The sequence below is a fragment of the Lycium barbarum genome, chromosome 3 (genome assembly GCF_019175385.1).
Source record: "Lycium barbarum isolate Lr01 chromosome 3, ASM1917538v2, whole genome shotgun sequence".
NCBI classification, from domain to species: domain Eukaryota; kingdom Viridiplantae; phylum Streptophyta; class Magnoliopsida; order Solanales; family Solanaceae; genus Lycium; species Lycium barbarum.
Genome location: NC_083339.1, coordinates 32,170,676 through 32,183,128, shown reverse-complemented (window position 1 = coordinate 32,183,128; position 12,453 = coordinate 32,170,676).

The following is a 12,453-nucleotide window of genomic DNA, read 5'->3' as shown; positions in this document are numbered from 1 at the left end:
TATAGGTTAAATAAGAATGAGATATGACTATGTTGATTGGTAAACAGGTAAGTACGGGTGCCCAGCTCGGGCACCAGTCACGGCCCACGGGGTTGGGTCGTGACACCCGTATTGGGGCCGGATTTGATATATGATTCTGCATACACTATTTATGTTTTGTAAGTATGAATTTTGATATTCTAGACTTTGCACTCATTTTCTGTACTTTCTGTTCCGGTTATGATTTTGTTTACTGTACTTCATGCTTTACATACTCAGTACATATTTCGTACTGACCCCCTTTCTTCGGGGGCTGCGTTTTCATGCCGCGCAGGTACAGATACCCACTTCAGAGATCCGCCCGCTTAGGATATCTGCTCTGCTGTTTTGGAGTGCTCCTTTGTCCGGAGCCATATTTTGGTATAGACTTTTCTATCACATATGTATATGTTTATTCAGGGGTATGACGGGGCCTTGTCCAGTCTTATGTTTCTATTAGTATTGTTTGTAGAGGTCTGTAGACACATACGTGGGTTGTGTATATATGTTCTAAGAATATGTATTTTATGACGGCCTTATCGGCTTTCGTGCGCTATATCTGCTTATGTATGATAGCTTGCAACTCCGTTTGGATTTTATATATGCGTATCTAATTTATATATTGGTTTGGGGTTATTGGGTACGTAAGGTGTCCTGCTCGGACAACAGTCGCGGCCTACGGGGTTGGGTCGTGACAGAAGTGGTATCAGAGCGGTCCGTCCTCGGAGTGTCTACAGACCGTGTCTAGTAGAGTCTTGTTTATCGGTGTGTTGTGCACCACGCCTATAAACAGGGGGCTACAGGGCATTTAGGATGTTACCCTTCTTTCTTATCCTAGATCGTGCGATAGAGCTGTGCTATTAGGGTGACCTCTTTCTGACCAATTGTTATGTTTACAGTGATGCCTCCGAAGAAGGCGACGGCTGCCCAGAAGGGCAAAGCGGTGGCAGAGGCAGGAGAGACTAGCCAGGCCCGGAGAGTTACCAGGGCCCGTACTCAGCTTGAGCCGGAGGTTGTGCCCCCGACAGCCAGTTCTGCTACGCCGCCAGTATCAGATGGGATTAGAGTAGCACCAGTTACAGATCAGAGGGCGGCCCCACCGCCAGCCCCCAGAGCTCCGGTACCCGAGCCTCCAGCTCCACAGCCAGGAGCTGAGGATCGGGATATGAGAGATGCGGTCCAGTTGTTGACCAGACTGATGGCGTAGCAGGTTCATAGGCATGGATTTGGGGGTGATCGTGCAGACCGATATGAGAGTTCGAGGGCCCGTGAGTTCTTGACAAGTAATCCTCCAGAGTTCTTCGGGACGAAGCCCGAGGAGGATCAGCAGGAGTTCATCAGAAAAATGCAGCGTACGCTACAGTTGATTAAGGCTTCTGCGACCGAGTCTGTTGAGTTGGCCTCATATCGGTTATACGATGTAGCAGCTAACTGGTATGATTCCTGGGAGTTGTCCAGGGGTGACGGTGCTACCCCAGCAGTATGGGACGAGTTTACTGAGGCCTTTCTTGGCCATTTTCTGCCTCCGGAGCTACGGCGGGCTAGGGCCGACAAATTTTTGCTATTGAGACAGAATGGTAGGAGTGTCCGGGAGTATAGCCTGGAGTTTGACTCATTGGCTAGGTATACACCTGCTGTGGTAGCTACTATGACTGATAGGATGCACCGGTATATAATGGGGCTGGATGATTATTTGATCGATAGTTGTTAAGTGATGGCCGCTCAGTCCGGGATGGATATTGCCCGTACACAGGCGCACGCCCAGGGCATGGAGGACCGGCATAAAAGGCGTCAGCCCGATAGGAGTCAGGATGAGAGCCGGCCCAAGAGGGCCAGATCGACTCGGTATTTTGGAGAGTTTCGGAGTATGCAGCCTCAGCAGTAGCAGCAGTTCAGCAGACATCCTTCCCAGTCGGCACCGAGTACACCTCTACAGTTTTCAGGCAGGAGGTTTGATAGCCTAGGGCATTCAGGGATAGGCCGGAGCTCTAGGATTTCGGGCTCACGGACGGACAGAGGTTCTGGCTAGTCGAGGCCACCTATTCCTCAATGTTCTTATTGCGGGAGGCACCACCCTGGAGAGTGCTATCGTGCTACAGGTGCCTGCTTTGCGTGCGGCCGTCAAGGCCACGCTGTGAGAGAGTGTCCGTATAGGGGCGGCCCGGGTGGTATGGATCAGCCTACGGGGTCAGCTGTTGGTTCATCATCTTCATCTGTGGCTATGCGCCTCACGGGGCAAGGTACACCGACACCAGCAGGCCGCGGTAGTGGCCGTTGCGGAGCTCCCAGTTCCAGCGGCCCTTCGCATCGCATCTTTGCCTTGACTAGTCGACAGGACCCGGAGGCGCCACCAGACGCGAATGCAGGTATATTATCGGTCTTTTCTCGAAATATATATACATTGACAGGTTTAGGCTCTATTTTGTGGTATATTTTCCCTCCTAATTACTGATAGAATCTGGATAAGATTCGAAGCAATAGGATCGTGAGAGGTAACTATTTCTATGGATAAAAAGGTGAATGTTGAGGATTTAAAGGACTAATTCGGTAATTCCTTAAGTTAGAGAAATAAAAGACCCTCTTTAAATCGGAGTGGGACCCGCTACGAGAACACCCCGGAAGACGTTAAGACCCCGGCTTGCCCCAGATCGTGTGAAAGAGGTCGTGCGGGGAATTTGGTGCAATTATATCAGCATTGACAAGTCGAAACGCACTAAAGTTCCGAGGTTAAGCGTGCTAGGGCCAGAGAAATTCGGGGATGGGTGACCCCCTGGGAAGTGAACTAAAATTTTCACAAGTATAGGTATGAGAGACAAATGGGCCATTTGGGGTAACCCAAAGGAAATTAGAATGTCCAGAGTTGCTAGAAACCGTAAAGAGGTCGGGTAGACTAAGACAAAATAGACCGGTGAAGAAGACGATAGCGCAACGCAGCTTGGGAACAAGAGTAAGTTTGAATAAGCATCCGAGAAATGTTTTGTAAACAAAAATAGTGGTAAATATATATATGTGTGCATATGACATCCCATTCATGAATGTACCGACCGGCAAGTGGGCCCCAGCGGCCAGTGTCGCAATGTATGAAAGACATTAATCAAATGAAATTTAAGAGGCAAAGCGAAAGACCTGGTGCAGATATTACAAACTAGACTGACACTGATTTCACCACCAGCCAAGGCTGGGATGTTCCAGCAAAACGATGCTTGGGAATAAAAGGGAAAGCGAGTACGTAAAGGGGCACAGTAATGGTAACGTTTGAGGAAAAAATTTTGAAGGAAGGAAAGAGACCTCCCCGAAGTATCACAATACCCATAAGGTTAGTTGAACATTCGAGGATGAATGTTCTAAAGGGGGGGAGGATGTTATATCCCGTACTTTTGCGCATTCGAAAAAAAAAATTAAAATAATTTGGACTTGTGAGAAATAAGGCTATGTTTTTATTTTTTCTACATATGTGATGTTCATGAAATATTGGTGCAGAAATACGGAGGAAGGCCAAGGGCAAAATTGGAATTTTAGAAATTAGTTCCGGGAATTTCAAAATAAGAGCCATAATAAATTGGGCTAAAAAAAAAAAGGAAATGGAGGCCCAAAGGCATGGGTTGGACGGCCATGATGGCCTAGGCCCAAGTCCATGGAAAATTTTCCATGTGACAAATTAACTACAAAGGATTATTATATATGGATCATCATCCATTAGAACTTTCAAAATACACAAAGGAAAAACAAAAGAAGAGAGGAGCAAAAAAATAAAGAAGGTCACGGCCAAGGAGAAAAAGGAGGAAAAAAATTTGGAGCCTTAATCTTTGGTTCAAAATTCCTTTCATTTTGAATTCTTGCTAAGTGCAAGACTCTCTACAACATAGTATAATTATTTTGGCAAGAAAGTCACTTTAGTGGCAAGTGGAAGTTGAAGAGAAAAGGTAAGAATTTTATGTCTTTATTATGTTATGAAAGATATATACATGTTGTTGTATATGGAAGTGAGTGAAAACTATGAAACTTGTGTGTTGTGTGTGTGAATGGGTGTGGCCGAAAATGGGGTTATTGGAGAGGAAAAATTAAAATTTTATTTATTATGTTAATTGTGTTGTAGTGGCCTTGTGGAGTAAGTGGGAGAATGCTAGCCAAAATTGCATGAAATATTTGGTGTAAAATGATTGTAGGAAAAGTAGTGAAGTTATGGGAAATTTGCATAATTATGGAAATGAAGTTGTTAAGGTGCAATTGTGACGATTGTTGATGAAATTAGAAGATGGAAACATGTTATGAATTAGTATGTTAAAGATTAGAAGTTTTGGATGAATTATGGCTTTGGTGGAAAGTTTGTATATTTTGTATATCTTGTGAATATATTGTAAAAATGATATGAAATGTTTCCGAATTATATTGTAGTGATCTTGATTAGTAATGAATATGAGCATGTTGGTATTGATTTGAAAATGCGAAGTCGGAATGAAAGCTAATGCATTATGTTGGAAAGAAGTCTAATTGTGACATATTGTGATTTGTAGTGATTGTTGTTGTTGTTGTTGAATTATTTTGGCCGAGTTGAATTCTCGGAGTGTCATATTTATAGGGGAGGTGCTGCCGAAATTTCTGTAGACAAGTACTAATTCAAGATTGGATGCCAAAAGCCTTATAGTTACATTTGGTAGATGTGACCATTTGTAGGTTTCGGACGAAACGGAATTTGAGGTTTGGCGAGCGTAAAAGGGCAAGAAAGGTATGTAAAGCTCCACCTTTCCTTCTCTTGGCATGTCCTAGATGTATTAGGTTTGAATTTGGACCTCGGGGACTACTCTACTCTTCGGAACCTGCGTCTAAACTTGTCCTTGTTCCATTAAGTGGAATTGAACTAATTCTGTTGCAAATGGTTAGAAAAGTTGTCTAAATACCTAGAACTTGTGTAAATAAAATCCGATTACCTTAAAACCCTCATAAGCGACTCCATAAAGTTTATTACACAAAATTTGTGCCCGCCACCTCGGTTGACCCGAGGCGGGCCCACTATTTCCGAATCCACTTCTAATGTGCTAATTGAATTGTTTCTGAACGATATCTAAAGCAAACGCTTGGCTGCTCTTCTAATTCCTAAACGACAACTGTTTGAAATATTCCATTAAGTCCTATGAAATGTTTTGATATGTACCACGAATCCGGAAGTTCTGTTCTGACATAATCCACCGTGACATCCGAAAGGTATGTACTACGATTATCGTCTGACGTCTTTCTAATGATCTGTTGTTTGGGTTCTTCGATTGAGTCTGTGTAAATGTTTTTATACTTTACCCAACATTTGGTTTCTCACTACTCTGCTCATGGATGCCTCAATGTTTCTTTCACTGAGCTCGGGCCAGGATTTGTTATCAAGCGTATTCCACTGCATTGTTCGCCGTGCCTCGATGTGTGGGGGCAGGTATGACATGTACATGGGTCCGGAGTATGATGTGCCATGTACATCTATGTTCTGATGTTGGTGATATGATATGATATGGCCATCTGATATGTTATGATATGTTACAAAGCTATTCCCTACTCTGAAGTATGATGTGTTGTGGCGCCAGTGATGGGGTGGCACCACGTTCTGTTCACCGAGTCCCGTATTGGGGCCGGATTTGATATATGATTCTGCATACACTATTTATGTTTTGTAAGTATGAATTTTGATATTCTGGACTTTGCACTCATTCTCTGTACTTTCTGTTCCGGTTATGATTTTGTTTATTGTACTTCATGCTTTACATACTCAGTACATATTCCGTACTGACCCCATTTCTTCGGGGGCTGCGTTTTCATGCCGCGCAGGTACAAATACCCACTTCAGAGATCCGCCCGCTTAGGATATCTGCTCTGCTGTTTTGGAGTGCTCCTTTGTCCGGAGCCATATTTTGGTATAGACTTTTCTATCACATATGTATATGTTTATTCAGGGGTATGACGGGGCCCTGTCCCGTCTTATGTTTCTGTTAGTATTGTTTGTAGAGGTCTGTAGACACATACGTGGGTTGTGTATATATGTTCTGAGAATATGTATTTTGTGACGGCCTTATCGGCTTTCGTACGCTACATCTGCTTATGTATGATAGCTTGCGACTCCGTTTGGCTTTTATATATGCGTATCTAATTTATATGTTGGTTTGGGGTTATTGGGTATGTAAGGTGTCCTGCTCGGACACGAGTCGCGGCCTACGGGGTTGGGTCGTGACAATTGAGGTAATACCTCTCTTCTATCATATGCCTATTTTTCAAATCTGTTTCACATTTTGCATCACTTACGAAGTGCTATCTTGAACTTTCCGTCCCTCTTTTGTCCTTCGGTCCGTACCTCTCTTCTATAAGTTACTCCCTTAAGAGGTATCGTTCACTGCATCTTACCTCTTAATCTTTACATAAGATTCTATAATGCGCTGTCCCTCGTCGATTTATTAGACTTTACAGTCTTTGGAGTATTTTGTTATATCCCGTGTTTTTGCATATTCGAAAAATTTGAAATAATTTTGACTTGTAACGAATGAGGCCATATGTGGACCTTACTTAGTATGAATGTGTCGGCTATGACAACATTGGTGTGGAAATACGGGAGGAGGCCAAGGGCAAAATTGGAATTTTGGGAATTTGTTTCAGGAATTACAAAACAAGGTTTGTAGCCAATTGGGCTAAAAAAAATAAGAAAATGAGGCCCAAAAAAAAGGAGAGCCCAACCGGCCATAGGGCTTGGCCCAACCCATGAAAATTGGTCATGTGACTAATTAATAAAGTGGGTATTATATATGTGTGCTTATCCTTAGAAGGTTCAAGAAAACAAAAGTAAGAACAAGAACAAAAAAAAGGGAGAGGCAATCGGCCAAGGGAAAGGGAAAGAGAAAAAGAAAAAAAAAATCTTGGAGCCTTCAACTTTGATTCAAGAATTATAATCTTCTTGTATCTCTACTAAGTTCAAGATTCTCTTCAACGTGGTATAATTTTTGAGGCAAGAAAATACCTTTGCGGCAAGTGGAAAATTTTGGAAAGGTAAGAATTTCATTCTTTTGTATTATGGAAGACTTGCATATATGTTGTAGTGTGTGGAAATAGATGGAAAGTATGAAAATTTCGTGTGTTGTGGATGTGTGTGTTTGGCCGTGTGCATCAAATTGGAGGGGGAATATGAATTAAATTATTTAGTATGTTAATTGTGTTGTTGTAGCCTTGTGATGAAAATAGAAGATAAATGGCTCTTATTGTTAGGGAAAATTTGTCGTAAGGTTGTTGTAGGAAAATATGCAATTTTATTGTAGTTTATGTAAATATGGAAATGAAATTGGTAAGGTGCAAATTATGATTGTTGTAAATGAAATTGGAAGATAAGAATATGTTGTGGATGTTTATGTTGAAGATTGGAAGTTTAGGTGAATTATGGTTTTGGTGGAAGTTTGTATATTTTGTATATTTTGTGAATATTTTGTAGAAACGATATGTAATGCTTTCGAATTGTATTGTGATGATCTTGGTTGGGAATGAATATGAGAATGTTGGTATTGAGTTGAAAATGTGAAGTTGGAATAAAAGATATTGCGTTATGTTGGAAAGAAGATTAGTTATGCTATATTGTGTTTATAATGATTGTTGGTGTTGTGGGTATTGTTGTTGGTTTGGTTGTTGATATTTTGAGCCGAGTTATATTCTCGGGGCAGCGAAATTATAGGGGAAATGCTGCCCAAATTTTTGTAGACAAGTAGTGAATTAAAGATTTGAATGCTAAAAGCCTTACTATTGACAATTGGTAAATATGACCACTTGTAGATTTTGGGCGAAACGGGAATCAAATTTGAGCGAGCGTAAGGCGCAACTAAGGTATGTAAAGCTACCCTTTTCTTCTTTTGGCATGTCCTAGGTGTACTAGATTCGGATTTGAGCCTCGTGGGTTATTCTGCTCATAGAAATGCGAGTCTGAGTTTTGGTACAATTCATTCAGCACAATTGAATTATAGCCCTTAAGTTTTGTTGGAAAACTGTTCAAACATCCATAACCCGTACAGACGTGATAGACTCGCTTTGAAACCTTCATGGATGACTCCATAGAGTCCAATGTTTGTAATTTATATCCGCCACCTCGACTTGGCCCGAGGTGGGCCCACAAGTTCCGAAACTTCCTTCGTTTGTCTCACTTGAGCTATTCTTGTATGATATAAAAGTAAGTATTCTGATATTCTGGATAAGCTACTTACCTTCTGTATTTTTCCTGATATACGATTGTTGTGTGATGCATGATTCTTGCATGTGTGATTTATGTTTGGAAAGTAATAAAGTTGGCATTTATATTATTGGGCGCACTATGTGATATTGACCACTGGATTCTTGACCGCGGTGTGTGCGACATTGACCGCTGGATTCTTGACCGCGGCATGCCGCATTTGTGATATTGACCGCTGGACTCCTGACCACGGTATCTGCGACATTGACCGCTGGACCCCTGACCGCGGTATGTCGGGTTTGGAATGCTAACCGCTGGACACTTGGTCGCGGTATGTGTGATAGTGACCGCTGGACTTTTGGCCGCGGTAATTGTGTGTTTGATTTTCTGTGTGTATGAGACGGAAATGTTTTTCAAAGGAAAGCAAAGTATTTTGGCATTTTGATTGCCGTATTTGTCTTCCGGAACCTTTTATGTATGACTTGTACGTCAGGTGCAACACCTTGGTATTTTGGCTATTGTGCTCACCTTCTGTACATTTTACTTCGGTTATGTCTTCGTTTTCTGTACTTCATGCTTTGCATACTCAGTACATCTTTCGTACTGACCCCCTTTCTTCGAGGGCTGCGTTTCATGCCCGCAGGTACAGATACACGTTTTGGTGACCCACTGGCGTAGGATTTCCCTTTTGTGGTTCGAAGTGCTCCCTTTGTTCCGGAGCCGACGTTTTGGGTGCATACTCTTCCGATGTATATGTTTATGTTCATTCAGGGTACGGCGGGGCCCTGTCCCGCCATCTGATTCTATTGTTCCGTGTTAGAGGTCTGTAGACCTAGACGTCGGTAATGTACAGTTTTGTTTGGACGCGTTGTGTGAATTGTGTTTGGGCGGCCCATCCGCCGTGGCAGCCCTATCGGCCACGTGTATGTATGCTTTAGTACGTTATGTATAGTATGATAGCCTTGCCGGCTTCTATGCAGTAGATATGGTTGTAGTTACTAGTGTGGAGCTACGTCTGATATTCATTTAATTGTGTACGAGTCGTCTGTATGCTGAATCTGGTAAATGAGAGCGTAGGGGTGCCCAGTTCGGGCACTAGTCACGACATACGGGGATGGGTCGTGACATATTTAATGCCTCTAGTAACCTTTAGACCCTTTGCAGACTCGACGAATAAAACGAAATTTTCCAAGGTGTAACATTATTTACTTCAATAACCTTGCATTGCTCTGATATTCCAGTCCCTATCCTTGAATCTTCAGCCTCATGTATCACTTCTCGACTTCTTTTAAAGACTTTAACTGTCATTCTACTTTTTAGCTCTTAATCTCAATCTTTAGAGTTGACTATCAAGTAGCGCTAGAGTTTCCCTCATATAGTAACTTTACATAGCTGCTCTATGCTCTGTCTATCATTAACTGGTATAATTTTGAAAGATTTTTTTTTATTTGACATATAAATTCACTGTCTTCTAGTAACCAGCTCGTTCTGATCGTCTCGCTCAAATTATTTCACAATTTCCCTTAACCCAACTTGTAACACTTTGAGCATATCATCTCGTGTCGTTTCCTTACCTTTAATTCACACTCTTCTACTGCCTCTTTACTCAAATTTTGCTCTTAGTTTTTCTGTCACACACTATGTTGCAACCTTTACAAGAATATGCGAAGGTGCTCAAATACCTTAGCGTCGTTCCAATAGTCTTTATGTTTAACCTTGCCTTCTCCTCTCGTATCTTTCAATGGTATCGGGGCTAAACTATTTTTTTTTTACATCTTTCCTTAATGCGTCCAAAATATCACAACCGCATTGTTATTATTGGATCCTTACTCTACTTGTCTAGTACTCACTTAGTCTCATTCTTAGCATACAAATATTCGTAGGTTGCGTAACTATTCTTGTACAACTTGTATAATATATATCCAATCCTAGTCATAGTCTTTCCTTCTCCTAATTCATTATGCTTTACATAACTCATCCGTACTAAAACTCGCTCGTACCTATCTTGTCATACTCCTTTCCTTTGGTTCATTATTTGATTTTTCTCATATCTTATTATAGGGGATTTTCTGTCCCCTCTCCTTTGCTACTTAAAAGTCACATATCATTAGCAAACAATTCCATTGCCAACATCTTAACCTCTAATCTAGTATAGCACTGCTATCCTTTATAATATCTCTTAAGTTACTCGTTACCATTCTTTTGTCGTATTCTTTCTTTTCATAAGCACCCACTTTTAATGTCGTACAATTCAAGACCTTTACAAATGATTCTCAACACCGTCTCAAATATCATCCTGACTTCTATCCGTTTATTGTTGGCTTTCAGATCTTATTAACTTGTTTCGGCAAAGGATCTCACTTGAAGTTTAAGTACCCATATCAAACATATTGCAGTGTCAACTGCTTCCATTTTACACTTGCTTTTCTCACACCCGCTTCCCCCCTTTAGGGTGTACTTATACCATTATCTGTTTATATTCCGCTCTACGTCCCTATTTCTAATCTTCAAATTCATCTGATCTCCCTTTTTTTTCAATTCACTTGGCACACTGTACCATATCCATATCTTTTCTTTATAATTTATGATTTTGATTATCCACGTACGAAACTTTAATAAAATCGTGAAGCGACAAGAATCTTTCCACATATAGTATAAAATATTATTTGATAATTTGTACTCGAGTAATGTAATCAATGTAGCAACTCATCCAAGGCCATATTCCACTTACTCCAATCAATAATTAATTAGTACCTGTAGTCATTCCATATTTTCAATTAGGTAGCACTTATATTCTAATGATCAGTGTCCAAAGTTCTCTTGTAACATTATCTTCATCCCAACCGACATCATCTGTTTCCTTTAATAAATTTACAATACACCATTTGTCCCTCAGGCCTACAGTCCTTGTCCTTTAAGGATTTCACTATTTCTGAGGTATAGTCATATACGCGCAGTACTTCTTTATGTCTTATGCTCTTCTACCCTTGTTGCGTACCTGACACTGACTTCTAACTTACTCAAAATCATATCAAGTTCGTCTTAATGACAGTCTTATCTTATCGCCTTGTCGTTGTATTACACCTTTATGTTCGTAGCTATGTATTTCCCTTTTATTTTGCACTCGTACTCCATTAATTACGTCTATCTTGGGTGCTTTATTTAGTATTCCTTTCCATTTCTCCATTCTATGTCCATCTTTTATTCTATGCACGAGAAATCTCTTGCTACTCCTGTATCTTTCGGAAAACACTACTCCTACATAGTCCCTTTCTCTTTTTCAAAGTGTGTTCTGTTCAACCCTATTTGTTCCTATCATCCCAGTCATTTTCTGGCACTCATTCTGCTTTGTTGCTCATCTTTCTACAGTTTGGTCTTTCACAGTTCCGTCACTTATATTAATCGTGTTCTCTGCTATATATGTCACAACCTATTACTGCACGGTTATCTCACTCGCTTCCTTCTTATTTCCTTCTTTCAATTAATTCCTTCTTTTCTTATGCTCACTATCACTTCCGTTATCACATAATTTGTATTCTGAACTTTCCCTATAAAAGAACTTTATAAGTCTTTCTTATTTGTTCTATACCTCACAAGTTGTCTTATCAATACATTCATATTTGTCACAATTCTTCTTCCTTTGTACTCTTGTCTCAGTCATACTATTACTTCTTCTAACTATAAACTCGTCGTAATTTATCCCCACTTATCAATTCAGTTGATACCTCAATGTAACACTCTATTAAAATTTGCCAGCCTTTTCTAAATTATCTCTTAAAGCTTTAATCCAACATGATAAATTTAGCCTATCGATATTGACCTCATAATTATTATTACTATCAATTCAATAGTTAACTTATTTCTCGAAGTCAGACTTGCAACTTGGTCAAATCCTGTTATTACTGTTGACACAATCTCTCATGACATATTACGAACTTATATCTCATTCCCTTTTATTTCCAAGAAAATATTTGCAGAGTTTCCTCTGTATTTCTTACTATCCCAAAACCTGCACGCAGGAAATACCAACAATGCCTCGCAGGGCCAACATACATACGTATATATATCATATCATATCATATCATAGCCACACAGGGCTCCCAATTTCAAGTAAAGGTATAAAGATGTCGAAACTTACCTCACATATCACACCTCGAGACGTACCTGATCCTTTAACGATCTGCCCTGTTATACCTTCCTATCTACCTTCCCTTTCATTCTTCAACTTTACATTTCAATCATACTTCAATATTCTTACC